At 45.3% G+C, this 8351-nt stretch overlaps 1 long non-coding RNA gene across 1 annotated transcript; it reads right to left on the reverse strand.

Moving 5' to 3' along the window:
- Window positions 1-3088: 3088 nt before the first annotated feature.
- LOC122461518 lies at window positions 3089-5975 on the reverse strand. Its single transcript, XR_006283455.1, has 3 exons — window positions 5864-5975; window positions 3884-3984; window positions 3089-3153 (listed from the first exon to the last, which is right to left on the reverse strand). It is a non-coding gene; the product is annotated as an uncharacterized LOC122461518 (long non-coding RNA).
- Between the last annotated feature and the right edge of the window lie 2376 nt (window positions 5976-8351).

Raw genomic sequence — 8351 nt, forward strand, 5'->3', positions numbered from 1 at the left:
TGTGCCATCCAATTTACTCCAATCCCTCTCCCCCACCCCTCCTCCTCCTTCTCCTCCTCCTCCTCCCTCTTGAGGGTCCATGCTCATGAAATTTGACCACTCATCAAAGGGCAATCTCTCCTTTAGGCATGGGCCATAGGGGAAGCACTGGTGGGCCTTGGGAAAAGGTGTCTATTCCCATTATTTCCTGATTACCAAGTCAAAAGGAGCCTTCAGGCCCAGAGAGTTGAACAAATTCCTGAAGAAAATAAAATTCTGCATGGTTACCCTAGCATCAATTATCCCTTCCTTGGAACAAGGAGAACAAGGTATGCTGCCCTTGACTTGAAGGATGCTTACTTCTATATTGCATTATGTCCCGACCACTGAAAGTTTCTCAGGTCATTGTGAATGGTTGACACTATCAGTTCAGAGTACTTTCGTTTGGCCTGGCAGCTGCTTCTTGGGCATTCACAAAAACGCATGGTGGTGGTAACAGCTCATTTTCAAAAATTAGGTGTCCATGTGTTCCCATACCTGGATGACTGGTTGATCAGAGTCTCAGGTCCTGTCTGGCATATCCACTGCTTTATCCATATTCAATCTCATGGGCTCCTACTGACTTGAGAGAAATCAATACTGAGGCCTGTCCAGATGATAGAATTCATTGGAGCAGTCCTCTACTCCACAAAGGCCAGGGCTTTTCTGCACAAGCCAGATTCGAAACCATCTGAGACCTAGTACTTCAAATGAAAGCTTACCCACTCACAACAGCGTGCAAATGCCTCAGCCTGTTAGGTCACATGGCAACACATACCTACGTACAGTGATGAGCTGCCAAAATCTTAACAACCGGTTCCCTCCTCACCCCAAGAGGGGGTCATGGCCCACCCCCGCGTTCCTTGATGCCCCCCCTGGGACCCCTGCCCCATCCACCCTCCTCCCCTGACTGCCCCCAGAACGAGGCAGGAAGGTCTCGTGGGCCACCATAGTGGGTGCCCACCCCACCCCTAAGAGCCACAGGGACCTGCCGGGGGGCGAGGTGGGGAGTCCCGGCTGTGCTTACCTGGGGCAGTTCCCAGGAAGCATCCAGCTGGTCCCTCGGGCTCCTAGGGGAGGGGTAGCATAGCTCAGCAGCCGCTCCCCCCCACTGATCACATCAAAAGTGGCGCCTTAGGCACCAACTCCATGGGTGCTCTGGGGCTGGAGCACCCACAGGGAAAATTTGGTGGGTGCAGAGCACCCACCGGCAGCTCCCCGCCCTGCCCTGCGCCCAGCCCCAGCTCACTTCCACTCTGCCTCCATCTCCTCCCCTGAATGCGCCTCGCCGCTCTGCTTCTCCACCCCCTGGCTTCCCGCGAATCAGCTGTTCATGCGGGAAGCCTGGGAGGGCTGAGAAGCAAGCGGCGGCTTCGCGCTCAGGCCCAGAGAGGTGGAGGTGAGCTGGGGCGGGAAGCAGTTCTGCTGCACGCCCCCCCAGGTTACCTGCTGTGGTGCGGACAGCCCTCCTTGCGCCCCCACCCTCCCCCCAACCCCAGCTCACCTCTGCCTTCCTGGGCCTGAGCACGAAGCCGCTGCTTGCTTCTCAGCCCTCCCAGGCTTCCCGCGCGAACAGCTGATTCGCGGGAAACCGGGGGGGTGGAGAAGCAGAGCGGGGCGGCGTGTTCAGGAGAGGAGGCGGAGCGGAGGTGAGCTGGGGCTGGGTGCAGGGCGGGGCAGGGAGCTGCTGGTGGGTGCTCTGCCCCGGCAAATTTTCCCCTTGGTTGCTCCAGCCCCAGAGCACTCACAGACTCAGCGCCTAAGGCGCCACTTTTGGCTGGTTGTTAAATTTAGAAGCCCTTTTAGGGCTTCTAAATTTAACAACCGGTTCCAGAGAACCGGTGCAAACCAGCTCCAGCTCACCACTGCCTATGTAGTGCAATACACCAGACTGCAAGTCAGGACACAGCAGACATGGCTAGCATCAGTATATTTCCCGAATCGTTCACCACTTGGACAAGGTGGTTTTAGTGTCAGAGCCACTCCTGTTGTCTCTGGATTGGTGGACAGGCTCTCTAAAAGTTTGTGTGAGAGTTCCCTTCCTTCCCTGCCAACACTCACTCTTGTCACAGACACATCATCTCTAAGTTGAGGGGCTCACATTTGTGTATCTGAAGACTCAAGGTCAGGTCCGCCAACAGCAATTTGGGGATCGACCATGCTTTTAAATTGCCTGGGACTCTGGGCAATTGCCCCTCCGCCCCCGTCAGTGGGTCTACTCAAGGTCTTTGGTTGTCTTAAGACCGAGCAGCTCATGTACATGTCAGGGAGTTCAGAGCAGTATGTATACCCTGCTTAACCTTGTTTCCCACTATGTGGGAAACAATCTATTGACTGATAGACAACTCAGCAACCATATTTTACATAAACAAGCAAAGAGGAACACTGTCAAGTCAATTCTTCCAGGAGGAAGTTCATCTCTGGGACTTCTGTATAATCCAGCCGATTCACCTCAAAACTGCTTACCTTCCAGGGAAACAAAACACACTGGCAGATCAGCTGAGAAGATACTTCATTGTTCAACACAAGACCACAAGTGGTCATTGTACTCAGACGTAGCCAGGTCCATCTTCCAACTCTGGGGGATTCCTCAAGTGGACCTTCTTGCAGCAAGGACCAACAGAAAATACTGTTGGTTATATTCCCACAGGAGGTGGGGTAATCTTAGCCCAGGATTCCTAACAGATGTCTTTCTCCTATCTTGGGAGAACTGCCTTCTATACACCTTCCTTCTGATTCCTTTGCTCCCCAGAGTTGTACCCAAAATAAAAAGAGGCCATGCTCATCTCATCCTTATAGCATTAGTGTGGCCCCGTCAATACTGGTACTCAGCCCTACTAACACTGTCTGTTAGAGCCTTCTTTATCCCTCCCATTGGATCTGGACATAATTTTCCAAGACTGTGGCCACATTCTCCACTGCAGCCTCCCAGCTCTCCATCTCACAACATGGATGCTCCATGGCCAAGGCCCTTTGAAAGGTCCTGCTTAAGATGTCCAGGATGTATTTCTCAATAGTAGAATTTCTCAGGTAGGATCACTTACCTAGCTAAATGGAAGTCCTCCTTCATTTGGTCATGCGGGAAAGGTGTGTCTCCTCGGCAAGCACACCTGAATGTTGTGCTGTCTTCTAGATCTAAAACAGAGTCTGATGATTAGTTCTGTAAGGGTGCATTTAGTTGCTTTCCATATACAGATGGATAATAGGCCCCTTTTCTCCAACCTCATTGTTACTCAATTCCCAAAGGGCTTGGCCAGATTATACCCTCAAGTGTGGGACCTCGTCTCTCCTTGGGATCTCAGGTGAGTCCTGGCAACTCTAATGGGGGCTCTCTTTTGACTTGTTCTCTCCTGTACCTCTCTCTGAAGGTGATGTTTCTAGTAGCGATCACCTCAGCCAGAAGAGTTGGTGCATCCCTTATATAGTTTTTTATAAGGGTAAGGTTTTATCTCTGGCTGCACCCAAAGTTCCTTATAAAAGTAGTCTCTGGTTTTCACATTATCCAAGCTATCAATTTGCCCACATTGTTTCCAAAACTCCAGCACCCTGAACGTGAAGAAAGACTTCACTCATTGGATGTGAGAAGAGGATTAGCTTTCTAGCTAGAGCGTACTAAATTGTTCCAGACTTTTACACAGCTGTTTGTCGCAGTTGCTGACAGACAAGGGCAATCCAGTTTTCTCCCAGACAATCTCCTCCTGAATCTCTTCCTGCATCTGTTTGTTACCAGTAGACTAACATGACCCTGCCATTTTACTAGAGCACAAACAACTTCTGCAGCTTTCCTGGCTCAAATACTAGTTGACATTTGTAAAGCAGCAACTTGGTCTTCAGTCCACCCCTTCACTTCTCATTATGCTGTTACCTGTCAGTCCAGAGATGATGCCAGTTTTGCATGGGCGGTTTTACAATCACTGTTCAGATAGACTCCAAACCCGCATCTGTAGCTGTTTGCTTGTGAGTCACCTACAGTGGAATTGACATGTGCAATCACTCAAAGAAGGAAAAAAAATGATTACCTACCTTTCGGTAACTATTGTTCTTCAAGATGTTGCATATATCTATTCCAGGATCCCCCACTCCCCTTCCCTTTTGTATCAGAGTATATCTGGTATGAAGGAAGTGAGGGGATTTGGAGTGGCTCTGCCAAAACAAAATGGTGCATGGTGGTAGGGAGTGCTTGAGCCACCCCAGTGGGTCCTGCTGAGGAAAGAAAATCTCTGACATCTGTGCATGAGGTGCGCACACACACCTACAATGGAATGGACATGAGCAACACATCTCAAAGAACAACAGTTACAGAAAGATAGGTGACCATTTCTTATGTTAATTGAAGGGTGCATTCACATCTATTGGTCTCAATGTGGTTTTAACTCAGTCCATGACAAGATTTCACCCAGCTCGTAACACCTTGCATGTTAGTGGTGTGATGGTTTTGCATGACAATTCCGTGCTGGCCATTGTGTCTGCCTGTCAGGCCGTGGAGAGAGACAGTTCAGAGAGAATGGAAAGCTACTCCTGGCTGTAGGAACTTATCAGCTGCATGGTCTATTTGTTTCTTTTGACAATAGGATAAAACTGCTCAGAGGGGGCAACCGACTCTCTTGTGCTGGTACGATCCATCTCTTTCAGCTTCTCTGCACACAAGGGATGTACTCCAATATTTTTAATTCATTAATTTCTTTGTTATTGTCTCATGTGCTCTGTCCCCCTGTTACATAATCAATCTTCCTATTTGAATTCGCCTCTTCTGCTGAAACTGATAGGCACAAAAGCTGTAACAGAGCTAGTTGAATATTTGGGATTTTGGCTCAGTGATTTATTCTAATGTGAACTGAATATATTTTCTTAGCCTCTTTACCCATTAGAGAAGATTTTTTTTCTTAAATGTGCAAAATACTTCTCAACCAAAATATGCAATAACAAATTAATCCTTGTGGCTTATTTCTGGATCTGAAAATATCATTTCAGGGACACTGAGTTAACTATAAGTTTATCAGATTAGAAATTGTATAGATAACAAATCCTCAAAAATAAAACTCCAGCATCCCATTTGACTAACCCAGCAGCACAGTTAAAATTTAAAATAACTGAAAAAGGCAATGGTATTAGTTTTTAAAATAAATCTGTTGACTTCCTGCTATGGAATAATATCTTCATCTCTCTCTCTCATTTAAAACTAAATCTATATATGTTTTCTCTTGGTTTTATTTTGCAAAATCTGTACGGCTGAGGAGCTTTCTTCTTCCTCAAAGAGGTGTTGTGATGAACTCCTTGTGGCATTGCAAGGAGGCAGTGTCATATATGAGATAGGGTTGCGGTCAAACAGTAAGGGCCTGTCAACGTGGAGACAGCGTACAGCAAACTAGGATGAAAATCTGCATTGCACTTGCCTGCCGCACGCTAACTTTCTGGGTTGAGCCTGCCATCGTGCCCTACAAGTTCTGTCGTGCCCTTTGATCGACTGCTGCTTGTAGCAGGTCAGAATGCACTGTGGAACTTTCAGTAGCAGTCTCCACACGGGGGCTTAGTGTGTAGCTGGCTAATGTGATATAGATGAACCTTCAGCTTGTCACACTCTAAGGGTAGGTCTGCCCAGCAGCTGGCAATTGTAATGCCCAGCTCGGGTAGACATACATGTGCTAACTCTGCTCCAGCTGGCATGCTAAGAATTGCAGTGTGGCATGAGCAGCAGCTTGGGGAGGCACCTGACTACCACCCCTTCCAAGGCCCTAGCCCTGTAATCTGGCAGCTAGCCTGACCTGCTGCCTGTGCGACTGCAGCCATGCTACTATTTTTAGTGCAGTAGCCTGAGCAGAACTAGTGTGTTTATGTCTATCCTTACCTTAGGCTCCGTGTGGAGAAGCCTTACAAAAGGCCTGCTTCTGTTCCCACCGCTGTCACTCATCTTGGGCAAATCACTTCACCTCTCTGTGCCTCTGTTTTCCTCCCACACTTTGACTATCTTTTCCATTTAGATTTCAAGCCGTTCAGGAAAGGGACTGTCTCTTACTGTGTGTCTGTAGAATGCCTATGGGGCCCTGGCCTTACTTGAGGCTTCAGGGTGCTACTGTAATTCAAATAGCAACTCTAGGTTGTTTGCTAGTATTATCAACTAAGAGTGTTCCAATGGCTAAATTTTATGTCACTGTTTAAATCATATGAATCATGTACAGAATACTAGTTGCAGGTAGTTCACATAATAGCAACCCCTTCAGCATTCTCGGTAATTCTTTTTTTCTTAAGAGCTAAATGCTCTCTGACCCTGGCAATGCAGAATGAGATTCCAGTTTTGCCTCAGTGCAATAAATGACCTCGACTTACAGAGTGCTAGGAGTTGACATGATTTTGAGATGTAGAGATTTCTATAGCTCATACTTTTAATAATACTCTATTCTTTGCAAGATGATGTTTCTCAGTTGTTTATATAAGGATCTTCAGTAATGGTTGCTTTTCTATATCCTAGATCAGAAAAATTTACACATCCTTTTGTAAATAAGTAAAGTTAGAGAAAGAAAAGCAAAGCTACAAAGAGACTTGTTGAATCACACAAAGTTCTTTGCCAAACAAAATCGAAGTTCAAACTGCATTGTAGATTTGGATTTGGAAGGGGTAATTTTAAATTGTTGGCTCCCAAGTAATTTTATTTTTAAAATTACTAAAATATTTAGTTTAAAGAAACAATAAATGTGGCCAGCTCTTAATAACTGTTTTTCTTACTGCCAGCTCAGGGCTGTGACTCCCACTTTTTTAGTCACAGGGGTCCTTTTGCATACTTCAGGGGGCATAATCATTAAAATGAAGCAAGATAATCACAATTATTAACTATGGCTATTTTATTATTGAAAAGGGAAAAGAAAACATTAAACCAAACACAAATGATAGAACATAAGTGATAAACCAGTTACCTCCTATTGCAATCTCTTCTGTATGTCTCTCTGTGGAGAACTCTTAGCAGAGATTATATCTCTAGAAGTGGACCACCTCTGGGGGTGTTCCTCGTTGGATAAATTAAGACCAAAATATAAACATACAGAATATTGTTTCTCAAATTTATAGCAAATCCTGGCTTAGCATCTAATTAGATATTTAAGACTGTTTATCCATGGACAGAATAATTTAAGGGCAGGTGAAACCTGTCTAGTTATAACCAACTAGTTTATAATTAGGCAAAGTAAGCAATCTTAACTAAATCCTATGAAATTCAAGAAAATACTTAAATCAGAATCCATTTAAGAAGCCATCTTGAGACAGGGAAATTACAAATATTAAGACTCTTATATGCCACTATTTCTCTTTTTATCAATGTTTGGCCCCCCCCCATCTCCTCTCCAGGAATAGACAGTCTAACCATTTGGTGATTAAAAGGAAAACGGTTAGCGTCTTCAGTTACAACAGCACTTTCATATCACAATACAATAATTACAAGAATTTTAAAGCTAATGCCTTGGCAGTGTCTTAGTTAACTCTTTCACCAATCCATGTTGAAGTCTTGGGGAGGTTTTCCTGGGGTTGGTTTCTTCTAGAGTTTTTTTTCTTGGGAGTCTTTGGTAGCTTGCTTGTAGAGATGGACAAGGTACGTTAATGAATGCTGTGTGTTTTTGAGCAGGGCAGCTCTGTGTGTGTGTGAAAGAGAGAGAGGAGTGCTCACTGCAGAGGCTTTTAGCCAAGACTGTAGCAGGCTCATCAAACTTTAGCGGGTCTAGCTGCCAGTAGAGAGGGACAGAGTGCCACACCAAGCAGGCATGGGTTAACATACTTCCCCTAGCTGAGGAAACATCCCATGCTTCAGAGATTTCTCAGTTGATATACTGGAGAAGCCCCTACTTGTAACACTGACAGACCCTGATCTTTGGCAGCCAGGATCAAACCTGGCACCTCTGGAGCTTAATGCATGAGCCTCTACTGTATGAGCTAAATGACACATCTCATTTAGCCACGGCTGTAGCAGGCTCATCAATCTCTAGCTGGTCTAGCTACCACTAGAGGGGGACAGAGTGCCATACCAAATGTGCATCAGCTACACGAGCATTCCTATTCTCTATAGAAAGCTTAGTAGAGTTAAAATTTTTAGTTCTCAGTCATTTTAATATTAAATAATTCTTAGATACGACAGAAGATGTTGATTTTTAAAACTTTTGGAGAGAGATGATTCTTGTTTTTCTGAGATGGGCGAGGGAGTTGCTTGAGCACTGCCAATAATTAACTTCCCATTAATAAAAATACTCTATACTCAAATGCTGCTTTTATTAGTAAATCAGTTTAGCAAAGCCATTAGATTCCATGTTGGTACACAAAGCGTTTTACCATTAACATTAGGAGCTATATCAGGA

Source organism: Chelonia mydas, chromosome 8 (genome assembly GCF_015237465.2).
Source record: "Chelonia mydas isolate rCheMyd1 chromosome 8, rCheMyd1.pri.v2, whole genome shotgun sequence".
NCBI classification, from domain to species: Eukaryota; Metazoa; Chordata; order Testudines; family Cheloniidae; genus Chelonia; species Chelonia mydas.